This window comes from Macaca nemestrina, chromosome 4, assembly GCF_043159975.1.
Source record: "Macaca nemestrina isolate mMacNem1 chromosome 4, mMacNem.hap1, whole genome shotgun sequence".
NCBI lineage: Eukaryota > Metazoa > Chordata > Mammalia > Primates > Cercopithecidae > Macaca > Macaca nemestrina.
The window spans coordinates 130,532,746-130,549,520 of record NC_092128.1 but is presented as its reverse complement, the minus strand read 5'-3'; the positions used below and the strand labels follow the sequence as shown (position 1 = coordinate 130,549,520).

General features: G+C 42.2%; 1 long non-coding RNA gene across 2 annotated transcripts in view; it reads right to left on the bottom strand.

Moving 5' to 3' along the window:
* Positions 1-7,888: 7,888 nt before the first annotated feature.
* The window catches only part of LOC139362915 (uncharacterized), a 35,472-nt gene continuing 26,585 nt past the window's right edge, over positions 7,889-16,775 (bottom strand). The window contains exon 4 of one of the 2 annotated variants that reach the window (XR_011622543.1): positions 7,889-8,128. This is a non-coding gene — a long non-coding RNA (uncharacterized lncRNA). The remainder of the gene's footprint in view (positions 8,129-16,775) is intronic. The other variant, XR_011622544.1, reaches the window with a different exon arrangement.

Sequence of the window (16,775 nt, the reverse complement as noted above, 5' to 3'; positions counted from 1 at the left end):
GGGTCCTCACGCTGCTATGGCCGGGCGCAATGGCTCACACCTGTAATCTCAACACTTTGAGGCAAGATGGGTGGGTTGCTTGAGGTCAAGTATTTGACACCAACCTGGCCCACATCAAAAATTAGCCGGACGTGGTGGCACATACCTGTAACCCCAGCTGCTCAGGCTGCTGAGGCAGAATTGTTTGAACCGGGGAGGCGGAGGTTGCAGTGAGGTGAGATCACCCCACTGCACTCCACCGTGGGAGACAAAATGAGACTCCCTCTCAATAAAAGGAAGGAAGGAGGGAGGGAGGGAGGGAGGAAAGAAGAAAGGAAGGAAATGAACATTCACCTGCAAATATTTGTGTTACTATATGCTTTAATTTCTTGGGTGGGTTTCTCTATGAGTGGATTTGCTGGGCCATATAGCCCTGTGTTGAACATTTTGAGGAAGTGCCAAACTACTTTCCAGCACAGCTTCATCATTTTTACATTCTGCATTTTACATTCCCACCAGCAATACATAAGTCTTCTGGCTTCTCCTCATCCTGTTACTGTCTGTCTTTTTTTTATTAAAGTCTTCCTACTAGATGCGAAATTTTATCTCATTGTGGTTTTGATTTGGATTTTGCTAATGACTAATAACATTGAGTGTCTCTTCATGTGCTTGTTGGTCATTTACATGTTTTCACTGCAGAAATGTCTGTCAAGATCCTTTGTCCATTCTGGGTGATTTATATATACATATATACTTTTTATTTTATTTTATTTTATTTTATTTGAGACAGAGTCTAGCTCTGTTACCCAGGCTGGAGTGCAGTGGCCCGATCTCGGCTCACTGCAACCTCCACCTCCTGGGTTCAGGCAATTCTCCTGCCTCAGCCTCCCAACTAGCTGGGATTACTGGTGTCCGCTACCACGCCTGGTTAATTTTTGTATTTTTAGTAGAGACAGGGCTCCACCATGTTGGCCAGGCTGGTCTCAAACTCCTGACCTCATGATCTGCCTGCCTCAGCCACCAAAAGTGTTGGGATAACAGACGTGAGCCACTGTGCCCAGCCGATCTATCTTTTTACTATGGAGTTATAGGGGTGCTTTATGAATTCTTGATACAAGCCCCTTATCAGATATATCATTTGCAAACATTTTCTCCTATGCTGTGTGTTGTCTTTTCATTCTCTTGAAGGCATCATTTGCAGCACACATTTTTAAAATTTTCATCAAGTCCAATTATGTGTATTTCCTTTTACCACTTGTGCTTTTGGTGTCATAGCTAAGAAACCATCACCTAACCCTGACCCAAGGTCATGAAGATTTATTCCTATGTTTCCTTTTAATTTTTTAATGGTTTTAGCTCATATATTTACATTTTTTATCTTTTTTTTTTTTTTTTTTTTTTTTTTTTTTTTTTTTGAGACAGTCTCTCTCTGCTGCCCAGGCTGGGGTGCAGTGGCATGATCTCAGCTCACTGCAACCTCCACCTCCTAGGTTCAACCAATTCTAGTGCCTCAGCCTCCTGATTTTGGGAGGATTGCAGGCATGTGCCACCATGCCCGTCTAATTTTTGTATTTTTTAGTAGAGATGGGGTTTTGCCATGTTGCCCAGACTGGTCTTGAACTCCTGGGCTCAAGTGATCCTCCTGCCTCAGCCCCCTGAAGTGCTGGGATTACAGACATGAGCCACTGCACCCAGCCCTTTGATCCATTTTTACTGTTTTTTGTATGGTCTGACATAGGGATCTCACATCATTCTTTTGCAAATGGATGTCCAGTTGTCACAGCATCATTGGTTGAAAAGACTAATCTTTCCCCCATAAATTGTCTTGGCAACTCTGTCAAAAGTCTAATGTCAGGGGGCATGCCCAAGATGGCCGAATAGGAACATCTCTAGCCTCCAGCTCCCAGCATGAGCGACACAGAAGATGGGTGATTTCTGCATTTCCAACTGAGGTACCAGGTTCATCTCACTGGGGCGTGTCGGACAGTTGGCGCTGGTCAGCAGGTACAACCCAACCAGCGAGAGCTGAAGCAGGGTGAGGCATCGCCTCACCTGGGAAGCACAAGGGGGAAGGGAATTCCTTTTCCTAGCGAAAGGAAATTGAGACACACAACACCTGGAAAATCGGGTAACTCCTACCCTAATACTGCGCTTTACCAAGGGTCTTAGCAAATGGCACACTAGGAGATTATATCCCACACCTGGCCCAACGGGTCCCTCACCCATGGAGCCGCCCTCATTGCTAACACAGCAGTCTGAGATCTAACTGTGAGGCAGCAGTGAGGCTGGGGGAGGGGCACCCACCATTGCTGAGGCTTAAGTAGGTAAACAAAGCTGCCAGAAAGCTCAAATTGGGTGGAGCCCACCATGGCTCAAGGAGGCCTGCCTGCCTCTGTAGACTCCACCTCTGGGGAGAGGGCATAGCTAAACAAAAAGCAGCAGAAACCTCGGCAGAGGTCAATGTCCCTATCTGATAGCTTTGAAGAGAGCAGTGGATCTCCCAGCACAGAGGTTGAGATATGAGAACAGACAGACTGACTGCTCAAGTGGGTCCCTGACACCTGAGTAGCCAAACTGTGAGACATCCCCCACCAGGTGCAGACCGACACCTCACACCTCACACGGCTGCATACACCCCTGAGATAAACCTTCCAGAGAATGAATCAGACAGCAAAACTCGCTGTTCAGCAATATTCTATCTTCTGCAGCCTCTGCTGCTAATACCCAGACAAACAGGGTCTGGAGAGGACCTCAAGCAAACTCCAACAGACATGCAGCTGAGGGTCCTGACTGTTAGAAGGAAAACTAACAAACAGAAAGGACACCCACACCAAAAATCCCATCAGTACGTCACCAGCATCAAAGACCAAAAGCAGATAAAACCACAAAGATGGAGAAAAAGCAGTGTAGAAAAGCTGGAAATTAAAAAAATCAGAGCACATCTCCCCCTCCAAAGGAATGCAGCTCATCGCCAGCAACGGAACAAAGCTGGACAGAGAATGACTTTGACGAGTTGAGAGAAGAAGGCTTCAGTCGATCAAACTTCTCAGAGCTAAAGGAGGAACTACGTAACCAGTGCAAAGAAACTAAAAACCTTGAAAAAAGATTTGATGAATGGCTAACTAGGATAACCAATGTAGAGAAGTCCTTAAAAGAACTGATAGAGATGAAAACCATAACACGAGAACTATGTGACAAATGCACAAGCTTCAGTAACCGACTCGATGAACTGGAAGAAAGAGTATCAGTGACTGAAGATCAAATGAATGAAATCAAGTGAGAAGAGAACTTTAGAAAAAAAGAGTAAAAAGAAATGAACAAAGCCTCCAAGAAATATGGGATTATGTGAAAAGACCAAGTCTATATCTCATTGGTGTGCCTCAAAGTGAGGGGGAAAATGGAACCAAGTTGGAAAACACTCTGCAGGAAAATATCCAGGAGAACTTCCCCAACCTAGTAAGGCAGGCCAACATTCAAATTCAGGAAATACAGAGAACGCCACAAAGATACTCCTTGAGAAGAGCAACTCCAAGACACATAATTGTCAGATTCACCAAAGTTGAAATGAAGGAAAAAATGTTAAGGGCAGCCAGAGAGAAAGGTCGGGTTATACACAAAGGGAAGCCCATCAGACTAACAGCAGATCTCTCGGCAGAAACTCTACAAGCCAGAAGAGAGTGGGGGCCAATATTCAACATACTTAAAGAAAAGAATTTTCAACCCAGAATTTCATATCCAGCCAAACTAAGTTTCATAAGTGAAGGAGAAATAAAATCCTTTACAGACAAGCAAATGCTTAGAGATTTTGTCACCACCAGGCCTGCCCTACAAGAGCTCTTGAAGGAAGCACTAAACATGGAAAGGAACAACAGGTACCAGCCATTGCAAAAACATGTTAAAATGTAAAGTCCATCGATGCTAGGAAGAAACTGCATTAACTAACGAGCAAAATAACCAGCTAATATCATATTGACAGGATCAAATTCACACATAACAATATTAACCTTAAATGTAAATGGACTAAATGCTCCAATTAAAAGACACAGACTGGCAAATTGGATACAGAGTCAAGAACCATCAGTTTTCTGTATTCAGGAGACCCATCTCACATGCAGAGACACACATAGGCTCGAAATAAAGGGATGGAGGAAGATCTACCAAGCAAATGGAAAACAAACAAACAAAAAAAGCAGGGGTTGCAATCCTAGTCTCTGATAAAACAGATTTTAAGCCATCAAAGATCAAAAGAGACAAAGAAGGCCATGACATAATGGTAAAGGGATCAATTCATCAGAAAGAGCTAACCTAAATATATATGCACCCAATACAGGAGCACCCAGATTCATAAAGCAAGTCCTTAGAGACTTACAAAGAGACTTAGACTCCCATACAATAATAATGGGAGACTTCAACACCCCACTGTCAACATTAGACAGATCAACGAGACAGAAAGTTAACAAGGATATCCAGGAATTGAACTCAACTCTGCACCAAGCGGACCTAATAGACATCTACAGAACTCTCCACCCCAAATCAACAGAATATACATTCTTCTCAGCACCACATCGCATTTATTCCAAAATTGACCACATAGTTGGAAGTAAAGCACTCCTCAGCAAATGTACAAGAACAGAAGTTATAACAAACTGTCTCTCAGACCACAGTGCAATCAAACTAGAACTCAGGACTAAAAACTCAATCAAAACTGCTCAACTACATGGAAACTGAACAACCTGCTCCTGAATGACTACTGGGTATGTAACGAAATGAAGGCAGAAATAAAGATGATCTTTGAAGCCACTGAGAACAAAGATACAATATACCAGAATCTCTGGGACACATTTAAAGCAGTGTGTAGAGGAAAATTTATAGCACTAAATGCCCACAAGAGAAAGCAGGGAAAATCTAAAACTGACACCCTAACATCACAATTAAAAGAACTAGAGAAGCAAGAACAAACACATTCAAAAGTTAGCAGAAGGCAAGAAATAACTAAGATTAGAGCAGAACTGAAGGAGATAGAGACACAAAAAACCCTCCAAAAAATCAATGAACCCAGGAACTGGTTTTTTGAAAAGATCAACAAAATTGATAGACCACTAGGAACACTAATAAAGAAGAAAAGAGAGAAGAATCAAATAGACACAATAAAAAATGATAAGGGGGATATCACCACCAACTCCACAGAAATACAAACTACCATCAAAGAATACTATAAACACCTCGATGCAAATAAACCGGAAAACCTAGAAGAAATGGATAATTTCCTGGACACTTACACTCTCCCAAGACTAAACCAGGAAGAAGTCGAATCCCTGAATAGACCCAATAGCAGGCTCTGAAATTGAGGCAATAATTAATAGCCTACCAACCAAAAAAAGTCCAGGACCAGATGGATTCACAGCTGAATTCTACCAGAGGTAAAAGGAGGAGCTGGTACCATTTCTTCTGAAATTATTCCAATCAATAGAAAAAGAGGGAATCCTCCCTAACTCATTTTACGAGGCCAACATCATCCTGATACCAAAGCCTGACAGAGACACAACAAAAAAAGAGAATTTTAGACCAACAACGCATCCACCATGATCAAGTGGGCTTCATCCCTGGGACGCAAGGCTAGTTCAACCTACGCAAATCAATACATGTAATCCAGCATATAATCAGAACCAAAGACAAAAACCACATGATTATCTCATTAGATGCAGAAAAGACCTTTGACAAAATTCAACAGCCTTTCATGCTAAAAACTCTCAATAAATTCGGTACTGATGGAACGTATCTCAAAATAATAAGAGCTATTTATGACAAACTCACAGCCAATATCATACTGAATGGGCAAAAACTGGAAGCATTCCCTTTGAAAACTGGCACAAGACAGGGATGCCCTCTCTCACCACTCCTATTCAACATAGTGTTGGAAGTTCTGGCTAGGGCAATCAGGCAAGAGAAAGAAAGCAAGGGTATTCAGTTAGGAAAAGAAGAAGCCAAATTTTCCCTGTTTGCAGATGACATGATTATATATTTAGAAAATCCCATCGTCTCAGCCCAAAATCTCCTTAAGCTGATAAGCAACTTCAGCAAAGTCTCAGGATAAAAAATCAACGTGGAAAAATCACAAGCATTCTTATACACCAGTAACAGACAAACAGAGAGCCAAATCATGAATGAACTCCCATTCACAATTGCTTCAAAGAGAATAAAATACCTAGGAATCCAACTTACAAGGGATGTAAAGGACTTCTTGAAGGAGAACTACAAACCACTGCCCAGTGAAATAAAAGAGGACACAAACAAACGGAAGAACCTACCATGCTCATGGATAGGAAGAATCAATATTGTGAAAATGGCCATACTGCCCAAGGTAATTTATAGATTCAATGCCATCCCCATTAAGCTACCAATGAATTTCTTCACAGAATTGGAAAAAACTGCTTTTTAGAGCAGTTCATATGGAACCAAAAAAGACCCCACACTGCCAAGACAATCCTAAGTCAAAAGAACAAAGCTGGAGGCATCACGCTACCTGACTTCAAACTATACTACAAGGCTACAGTAACCAGAACAGCATGGTACTGGTACCAAAACAGAGATATAGACCAATGGAACAGAACAGAGCCCTCAGAAATAATAGCACACATCTACAGCCATCTGGTCTTTGACAAACCTGAGAAACACCAGAAATGGGGAAAGGATTCCCTATTTAATAAATGGTGCTGGGAAAATTGTCTAGCCATAAGTAGAAAGCTGAAACTGGATCCTTTCCTTACTCCTTATATGAAAATTAATTCAAGATGGATTAGAGACTTAAATGTTAGATCTAAAACCATAAAAACCTTAGAAGAAAACTAGGTAATACCATTCAGGACATAGGCATGGGCAAGGACTTCATGTCTAAAACACCAAAAGCAATGGCAACAAAAGCCAAAATTGACAAATGGGATCTCATTAAACTAAAGAGCTTCTGCACAGCAAAAGAAACTACCATCAGAGCGAACAGGCAACCTACAGAACGGGAGAAAATTTTTACAATCTACTCATCTGACGAAGGGCTAATAACCAGAACCTACAAAGAACTCAAACAAATTTACAAGAAAAAAACAACCCCATCAAAAAGTGGGCAAAGGATATGAACAGACATTTCTCAAAAGAAGACATTCATACAGCCAACAGACACATGAAAAAATGCTTGTCATCACTGGCCATCAGAGAAATGCAAATCAAAACCACAATGAGATACCATCTCACACCAGTTGGAATGGCAATCATTAAAAAATCAAGAAACAACAGGTGCTAGAGAGGATGTGGAGAAATAGGAACACTTTTACACTGTTGGTGGGAATGTAAACTAGTTCAATCATTGTGGAAAACAGTGTGGCGATTCCTCAAGGATCTAGAACTTGAAATACCATTTGACCCAGGCATCCCATGACTTGGTATATACCCAAAGGATTATAAGTCATGCTGCTATAAAGACACATGCACACATATGTTTGTTGTGGCACTATTCACAATAGCAAAGACTTGGAATCAACCCAAGTGTCCATCAGTGACAGACTGGATTAAGAAAATGTGGCACATATACACCATGGAATACTATGCAGCCATAAAAAAGGATGAGTTCGTGTCCTTTGTAGGGACATGGATGCAGCAAACTAACGCAAGAAGAAAAAACCAAATACCACATGTTCTCACTCATAGGTGAGAATTGAACAATGGGATTATTTGGACACAGGAAGGGGAACATCACACACCGGGTCCTATTGTGGTGAGGGGGTAGGGAGGAGGGATAGCATTAGGAGATATACCTAATGTAAATGACGAGTTAATGGGTACAGCACACCAACATAGCACATGTATACATATGTAACAAACCTGCACGTTGTGCACATGTACCCTAGAACTTAAAGTATATTAAAAAAAAATCAAATGTCCATGATTTAAAAGTTTATTTCTGCACTAAAAATTCTGTTCCATTCATCTGTATGTTACCCTTATACCAGCACCACACTGTCCTGGTTAATGGAGCTTTGAAGTCAGTTTTAACTCAGAAAGTGTGAGTCCTCCTACTTTGTTCTTCTTTTTCAAGATCATTTGGTTGCTCTGGGTACCTTGCATTTCCATGTCAATTTTAGGGTCTACTCGTTAATTTCTGCAAAAACAAAACAAAAACAAAATAAATCACACGCACACACATCAGCTGGGATTCTGATAGGGATTGAATTGAATTTATAGATCAGTTTGGAGACTATTGCTATCTTAACAATATTAAGTTTTCTGATTGATGAACAAGAATGTTCTAAATAAGTGTTTTCATTTATTTAGATTTTCTTTAATTTCATAGAGCTCTTTCTTACATAGAAAGTCAGCAAATAATTGTAGAAGGAATGAAAGCATTGGAAGATCACCATTTGGCAGTTACCCTAGGGATGACTGATTTGGGTAAGAACCATCAGTGGATGATAAAATTGTCAGAGGCATTTAAACTAGAGCAACTCCATCTTGAATAGGAGCTGGGTAAAATGAGGCTGAGACATACTGGGCTGCATTCCCAGACAGTGAAGGCATTCTAAGTCACTGGATGACATAGGAGGTCAGCACAAGATACAGGGCATAAAGACCTTACTGATAAAACAGATTGCAGTAAAGAAGCTGACTAAAACACACCAAAACCAAGATAGCCATGAGAGTGACCTCTGGTCGTCTTCACTGCTACACTCCCACCAGCGCCATGGGAGTTTACAAATGCCACGGCAATGTCATGAAGTTACCCTATATGGACTAAAAAGTGGAGGCATGAATAATCTACGCCTTGTTTAGCATATCATCAAGAAATAACCATTAAAATGGGCAACCAGCAGCCCTTGGGGCTGCTCCATCTATACAGAAGCCATTCTTTTATTTCTTTCCTTTCCTAATAAACTTGATTTCACTTTACTCTATGGACTCTCTACGAATTCTTTCTTGTATAAGATCCAAGAACCCTCTCTCGGGGTCTGGATTGGAACCTCTTTCCTGTAACAAAACTAATGGGTACAACTTTGAAGAGTAATAGGATATTTAAATAATCTCAAAGTACCACCTTAAAAGATACTTAACTGAGGTCGGGTACGGTGACTCACGCCTGTATTCCCATCACCTTGGGAGGCTGAAACGGGCAGATCACTTGAGGCCAGGAGTTTGAGACTAGCCTGGCCAACATGATGAAGCCCCATCTTTACTAAAAATACAAAAATTAGCCAGGCATGGTGGCGGGCATCTGTAATCCCAGCTACTCGAGAGGCTGAGGCAAGAAAATCACTTGAACCCAGGAGGTGAAGGTTACAGTGAGCCGAGATTGGGCCGCTGCACTCCAGCCTGGGTGACAGAGCGAGAATGTCTCAAAACAAAAAACAAAAAAACAAAAAATCTTACTGATAGAAAACGTGAGATATAGTATCTTTACAGTGGAGAAACATTGTAGGCACCAACCTAACCTTCCTCTATCACTAAACCCTCAGAACAAAATCCTTTGATAGAAAAACTATCATTAACCCTATTTACAGAAGAGGCAACTAAGACTTGTAGAGACAAAATAACTTGCACAAGGTTGCACAAGTTTACACAAGATGGTAAGCTGGCAAAGTTTTCTGACTCTAAAGCCTATGTTCTTAATTGCAGTATTACACTAAACATTTTATTCCTGCAAACAAATCTATTTAGTAAATAATTTATTTAAGTGGAGAAATGTCGGTATTGTTCTGAATAGAAGTCTTTAGTATATCAATAAGTGTCATGTATAATGGTTCTTTATGCAAATGCCCTGCTTGGAGTCTTTGCCAGGAAAGAGCATTTCCCTTGAGAAATGTGTCTTCATTGTTTTATCAGACAATGAGGATTATACAACCCATTTCCCTTTTTTCTTCTCTGCCAGGGGACTTAAGCTAAACTAACTGCTCAAATGGAGAAACTCATTTGAGTGCCTGGCAAAGCCTCTTTTCTTTTCTTTTCTTTTACTTTTTTTTTTTTTTTTTTTGAGACAGAGTTTCGCTCTGTAGCCCAGGCTGGAGTGCTGTGGTGCGGTCTTGGCTCACTGCAACCTCCGCCTCCCAGGTTCAAGCTATTCTCCTGCTTCAGCCTCCTGAGTAACTGGAACTACAGGCACACACCACCAGGCCTGGCTTATTTTTTTGTGTTTTTAGTAGAGAGGGGGTTTCACCATGTTGGTCAGGCTGGTCTTAAGCTCCTGACCTCAAATGATCTGCCCTCCTCAGCCTCCCAAAGTGCTGGGATTACAGGTGTGAGCCATTGCGCCCAGCTGGCAAAGCTGATTTCTATGTAGGGGGAGCCATATTGTTTTTATTAGTTGTCCTGTTCCTATTGTGTTTAATTTTGTAAACAAATAATGTCAAATCCTACTCAGAAGTCACTAAGATCTAAAGAACAAATCAATTCATGTGAATATACTAAACACCACGGACCTATAAACTTCAATGGGTGAATTTTATGGTCTGTATATGTCAACAAAGTGTTTTTAAAGGGCAAATTGGCAGGGTGCAGTGGCTCACACCTGTAATCCCAGCACCTTGAGAAGCCAAAACTGGAGGATCATTTGAGCCCAGGAGTTTGAGACCAGCCTGGGCAACACTGCGAGACCCTATCTCTATAGAAGAACATAAAAATTAGTTGGGTGTGGTGCTGCATACCTGTTGTCCCAGTTACTTGGGAGGCGGAGGCAGGGGGATCACTTGAGCCCAGAAGTTTGAGACTACAGTGAGCTACGATGGGGCCACTGCACTCCAGTCTGGGTGACAGAGTGAGACAATCTCAAAAAATAAAAAAAAAAGAATGAGGGTGGAAAGAAAAATTTTGGGGGGAAAATTAAAACAGGTAGGACTCTGAAGCTACCAAAATCAGGAGATGAAAACCCTTGTGCACAAAGTCTGAGTTGCTGGGGAGGAGACATTTAAGGGTTCATATACTGGATACTTTGCGGGTATAGTACTGTATGCCAGCCACCTTTCACTGCACAAAGGTTATTACTTGCCAAGCTCCTGCCTCTCCTCCATCAGAGCTATCAGGGGACCAGGTGCCAGCCCTCACCTCCAATGGGATCAATCTGCATGGCTGAGATATAGCCTCAGCCCCAGTGTATTTGCCTTTGTCTCAATGGATTGTCACATCTCTTGACTTCTAGTTAATTCAAGATTTTCTGCTGATTGCACGTTCACAAATGTCCACCATCTTTGTCCTAGAATACCATATCCTGGGTCTGCTGAAGAACGGAATCTTTGGGCCCATCCTGTTTCTGTTTTGGAAAAACCTCTCTGTCTATTCCACTGCAGTTCCTCCTCTACCTTCCTTGTTTCCTTCTTTTCTTTCCTTTTTATTTTGAGATAGTCTCACTCCGTCACACAGGCTGGAATGCAGTGGTGCCATCTCAGCTCACTGCTACATCCGCCTTTCGGGTTCAAGCAGTTCTTGTGTCTCAGCCTCCCAATTAGCTGGGATTACGGGCGCCCACCACCACACCTGGCTAATTTTTGTATTTTTAGTAGAGACGGGGTTTCGTCATGTTGGCCAGGCTGGTCTCACACTCCTGACCTCAGGTGATCCACCTGTCTTAGTCTCCCAAAGTGCTGGGATTACAGGTGTGAGCCACCACACCCAGGCTGTTTCTTTCCAAAGTGGAGAAAACAGAGTTTTGTTTCTGCCTTGGTGGTACAAAGCCAGAAAGACTGTCACTCCTATCCTAACAATAAGAAAACCGTCACTTTTTCTGAATCTATCGGAAAGCTGAAGTTGCAGGGCAACCAAATAGTCTGAAATCTAAGGAAAGATGGGCCTTTCTAAGGAAAAATGGGATGCAAGCACTGAATCGACTCTGACAGAGCACAGGAGGAAAAGGCTTCAGTTGACATATAAATAGGTAAGAAGAATTTAGGTAAAAATTTCAACAAATTTCTAAAGCCCAAGGGAAGTCTAGCATGAGACTACAGAGCTCTGGTGTAAATGCAGGCTTTTCTCTTCATATCTCCACTGGGAGCTTGCACAAAAGATTAGACATAGGATGGGACACTATAGCAAACCTCCCTTGCATGCATGCCTGGATAAGGGGAGGAGCTGCCACTGTAGGAGAGGCACAGAACTCACTGAGACACTTGTCCCCTTGAAACAAAGGCCATAAGCTGTGGGTGAAGTTGGGTGAAGAGCAGAGAACGCTGTCACCCCCAGGACACAGGTGAGGACCATTGCAGGTGGGATGAGGGTAGAAGAATAAAAATATATCTCGCAAGGAGGAGCAGGAAATCATACTGGGCCCAGAATTTTATACTAATTCCACTAGAGGTCTTTTGCTGGTTGAGGGACAACAAATTTTCTCCTGGAGAAGACACACTGAGGATGCAAGGCAGAGTTTGCCTTCCATAGGTGGGAGGGCAGGATCACTGAGAAAATCCCACTGCCAAGACCCTGAGACACAAGACCTGCCTAAGATTGAGGCTGGGCCAGGAAAACAAGGAACATCTTTGTCCACCACCACCAGGCTAGTAAGTACCAAGTGACAGCAATCAGTCTACTGAAGTAGGAGAGGCAAGAGTATAGAAATCTTCTCTGAGATGCAGGCACCCAGGGAAGGCCAAAAGATGACAGTGTTATGGGAGCATTGACAAAAACCCTCAAGCAACCCAGCCCCACAATAAGCACAAGACACCTCTAGAAAAATGCAAGCTGGTAGTGCATTGACGGTAAATATAACAACAACAAAACCCAATTCCAGTTTCATTCCTGAAAAGATTGACTCAACTCTCCCCTCCCCCATACTGGCAGCCAAGCAAAAGAAAAGACTTGCCATTTTCAGACATAAATTTTTACTTCAGTCTCTACTGTTCTGTATGCCATGTCTGGCACTCAATCAAAAACTGCAAGACACATCCAAAAAGCAAGTGAAAACACTCTCTGTCAAGAGACAAATCAATCGGCCGGGCACGGTGGCTCAAGCCTGTAATCCCAGCACTTTGGGAGGCCGAGACGGGCGGATGGCGAGGTCAGGAGATCGAGACCATCCTGGCGAACACGGTGAAACCCCGTCTCTACTAAAAAATACAAAAAAAACTAGCCGGGCGAGGTGGCGGGCGCCTGTAGTCCCAGCTACTGGGGAGGCTGAGGCAGGAGAATGGCGTAAACCCGGGAGGCGGAGCTTGCAGTGAGCTGAGACCCCGCCACTGCACTCCAGCCTGGGCGACAGAGCCAGACTCCATCTCAAAAAAAAAAAAAAAAAAAAAAGAGATAAATCAATCAAGAGAACTAGACTCAGAAGTGACTTAGATGTTAGAACTATAAGACAGAGATTTTAAAATGACTATGATTGATACATTAAAGGCTGTGGTAGAAAAGGTGAAAAATATTCATGAACACATGAGAAATTTCAGCAGAGCTATGCAAGGTGTAAGAAAGGATCAACTGTAAATGTTAGAAATATTTTGTGAACAGCAATAACAGAGATTTTTAAAAATGGTTTTAAAGAGCTCATCAGAATATTTGACACTACTGAGAAAATAACTGAATGTTAAGGGAAGTCAACGAGAATTACCCAAACTGAAACACACACACACAAACACACACACACACACACACACACACACACACAGAGTAAAAACATTTTATGAGACATTTTACAAGATAGAGCACCCAATTGGTGTGGGACAATAATTAATAATCTAACATATGTGAAGGCTGAGCACAGTGGCTCATGTCTGTCATCCCAGCACTTTGGGAGCCTGAGGCAGGAAGATCACTTGAGCCCACCACTTTGAGACCAGCCACATTATGAGATCTTGTCTCTACAGAAAATTTTTAAAAATTAGCAGGGTATGGTGGCACACACCTGCAGTCCCAGCTATTTGAGAGGTTGAGATGGGAGAATGGCTTGAACCTGGGAGGTCAAGGGTGCAGTGAGCCAAGATCACGCCACTGCACTCCAGCCTTGGCAATGAGCAAGACGCTGACTCTCTAAAAAAAAAAAAAAAAAAAAAAAAAAAGAAAGAAAGAAAGAAAAAGAAAAGAAAAGAAAGAAAAAAGTTAACATAAGTGAAATTGAAATCCCAGAAGGCAAATAGAAACAAAGAGGGAGACTAGTTGAGGAAATAATGACCAATAATTTTCCAAAAATGAAGTCACAACAAATTATAGATTTAAAAATCATAGGGATGCATAGAGGGGAACAACATACACTGGGGCCTGTCAGAGGGCGGGGGGTGGGAGGAGGGAGAGGATCAGGAGGAATAGCTAGTGGATGCTGGGCTTAATCCCCAGGTGATGGGAGGGTCTGTGCAGCAAACCACCATGGCACATGTTTACCTACGTAACAAACCTGCACATCCTGCACATGTACCCCTGAACTTAAAAGCTGGAAATTTAAAAAAAAACTTAGTTAATATTAAATGTGACTTTTAAAAAATCATAGGACCACACTAGAACAAATAGCTCATCCCCCAAATACAAAAAACCAAAAAGCTCAGACACATCCTATTCAAACTTCTAAAAACCAGTGATAAAGACCGTATCTAAAAGGAAGCTAGAAAAAAAGCAGACACATTACATACAGAAGCACAAATAGAATTATAGTGCAAGACTTCTTATCAGAAACTGTGCATGCCAGAAGATAATGGAGTGACCCTGGTAAAGGAATGCAAGGAAAAACACTCTCACCCCGGAATTCTAGTGCTCAAAAATAAACAATAAATAAAGACTCTTTCCAGACACACAAAAGCAGAGAGAATTCATTATTTGTGGATCTGTAATACAAGAAATGTTAAAGAAAAGTATTCAAGCAGAAGACTATGATACCAGGCAGAAATCTGGATTTACACAAAGAAGAGAAGATCTCTAAAAATAGTTTGAAAGGAGATAAATATTTTAAAACTCTTTTTCTTGTTCTACATTGTTCTAAGAGATAACTGACTGTATAAAGCAAAAACCATAGCAATATATTGTGATTAAGGACTTGTATGTAGAAGATTTAAAGAACTCTAAAACACTCAAGAAAAAAAAAAAGAACACGCAAATGATACAGTCGAGCAAAAGATCTGAACAGACACTTTACCAAAGAAAATATACGTATGGCAAATATGCCCATGAAAAGAGGCTCAATATCATTAGTCATTAGAGAAATGCAAATTTAAGCCACAGTGAGACACCATTACACATATATTAGAATGGCTTAAAACAAATAAATTACAAAAGCCTGACAACGCAGAATGCCTGTGAGCATGGGAACAAGTGAAACTTCCACTCATTGTTGATGGGAATACCAAATGGTACAGTCACTTAGGCAAGCAGGTTGGCAATTTCTTTATTTCTTTTCTTTTTTTTTTTTTTTAAAGACACAGTCTTGCTCTATGTCCCAGGCTGGAGTGCACTGGTGTGATCTCAGCTTACTGCAACCTCCATTTATGAACTCCTGGGTTCCAGCGATTCTCCTGCCTCAGCCTCCCAAGTAGCTGGGATTACAGGCACGTGCCACCATGCCTGGCTAACTTTTTTATATATTTAGTAGAGACAGGGTTTCACCATGTTAACCAGGCTGGTCTCGAACTCCTGACATCAAGTGATCCGCCCGCCTTAGCCTCCTAAAGTGCTGGGATTATAAGCATGAGCCACCGCACCAGCCACGAGACCGCCATCTCTACAAAATATTTAAAAATTCGCCAGGTGTGGTGGTGTGCACCTGTAGTCCCAGCTACTCAGGAGGCTGAGGCAGGAAGATCTCTTGAGCCCAGGAGTTCAAGGCTGCAGTGAGCTATGATCACGCCACTGCCCTCTAGCCTGGGGGACAGAGCAAGACTGTCTCTAAGAAAGAGAGCAACAATTAAAATTAAATTAATTCAAATCACTGGTTATTAACTTGAAACTTTTTTCCCCAAAAAGCAAGACAAAAAGGAGGCACCTGGCCCAAATTCAGCTGGTTTTTTCTCAAAGTAGCCTTTGACGGGAGACATGACCTTAGACTCTGAAATCAACCTGTCTTATGGGAAAGCAGAAAAGAAAACAGGAAGAGGGACCAGAGAGACACCCCAGAACAGACGAGCATTTCAGGAACCCCACATCACGACTGGCACTCACATCCAGCCACCTTAAACTCCCAAAGTGCCTTCTCTTCAGCTGACCCCTGAGATCCTGATTGGAGAGGCAGAAAGCGCACCTCCAGATCCTCGTTGGACAGATGAGGAAACAGGCTGTGCAATGAAAGAATCTTCTTGGAGCTCCAAAGTCTCCCCTTACCTGTCCTGCCTACCCTGGAAGCCCCAGAGGGGCTGAAGGCTGCTGTCCCCATGCCCAGGTCCCCCTCAAAGCCCTCACAGCCCCTTTACAGCCACTAGCCTAAGACCCAAAGTCCTACCTCCCAGAACCACACTCTTGAATACACCTTGTCTCTTCCTGCAATCAAGGTTAAGAACTTTTATTTATATTTCTCCTTTATAGTAGTAAAAAAGATGCATGTGTCTTTAAAGTTCTTCAAATAGTTCATGGGCACCTCTGTTCCATACTACCTAAAATCTGTCTGCCCTAATTAGACTTTTCCCAATCCACTCTCTTGAAGGATGTGGTGGAATAATGAAAGGGCCTTACTGGAACTTGGGGGGATAATGAACCTGTTACATTGAAAAGGAAGTGGTGGCCAGTGCAGTGGCTTATGCCCGTAATCCCAACACTCTGGGAGGCCGAGACAGACAGATCACCTGAGCTCAGGAGTTCAAGACCACACTGGCCAACATTGTGAAACCCTGTTTCTACAAAAATACAAAAATTAGCCAGGCATG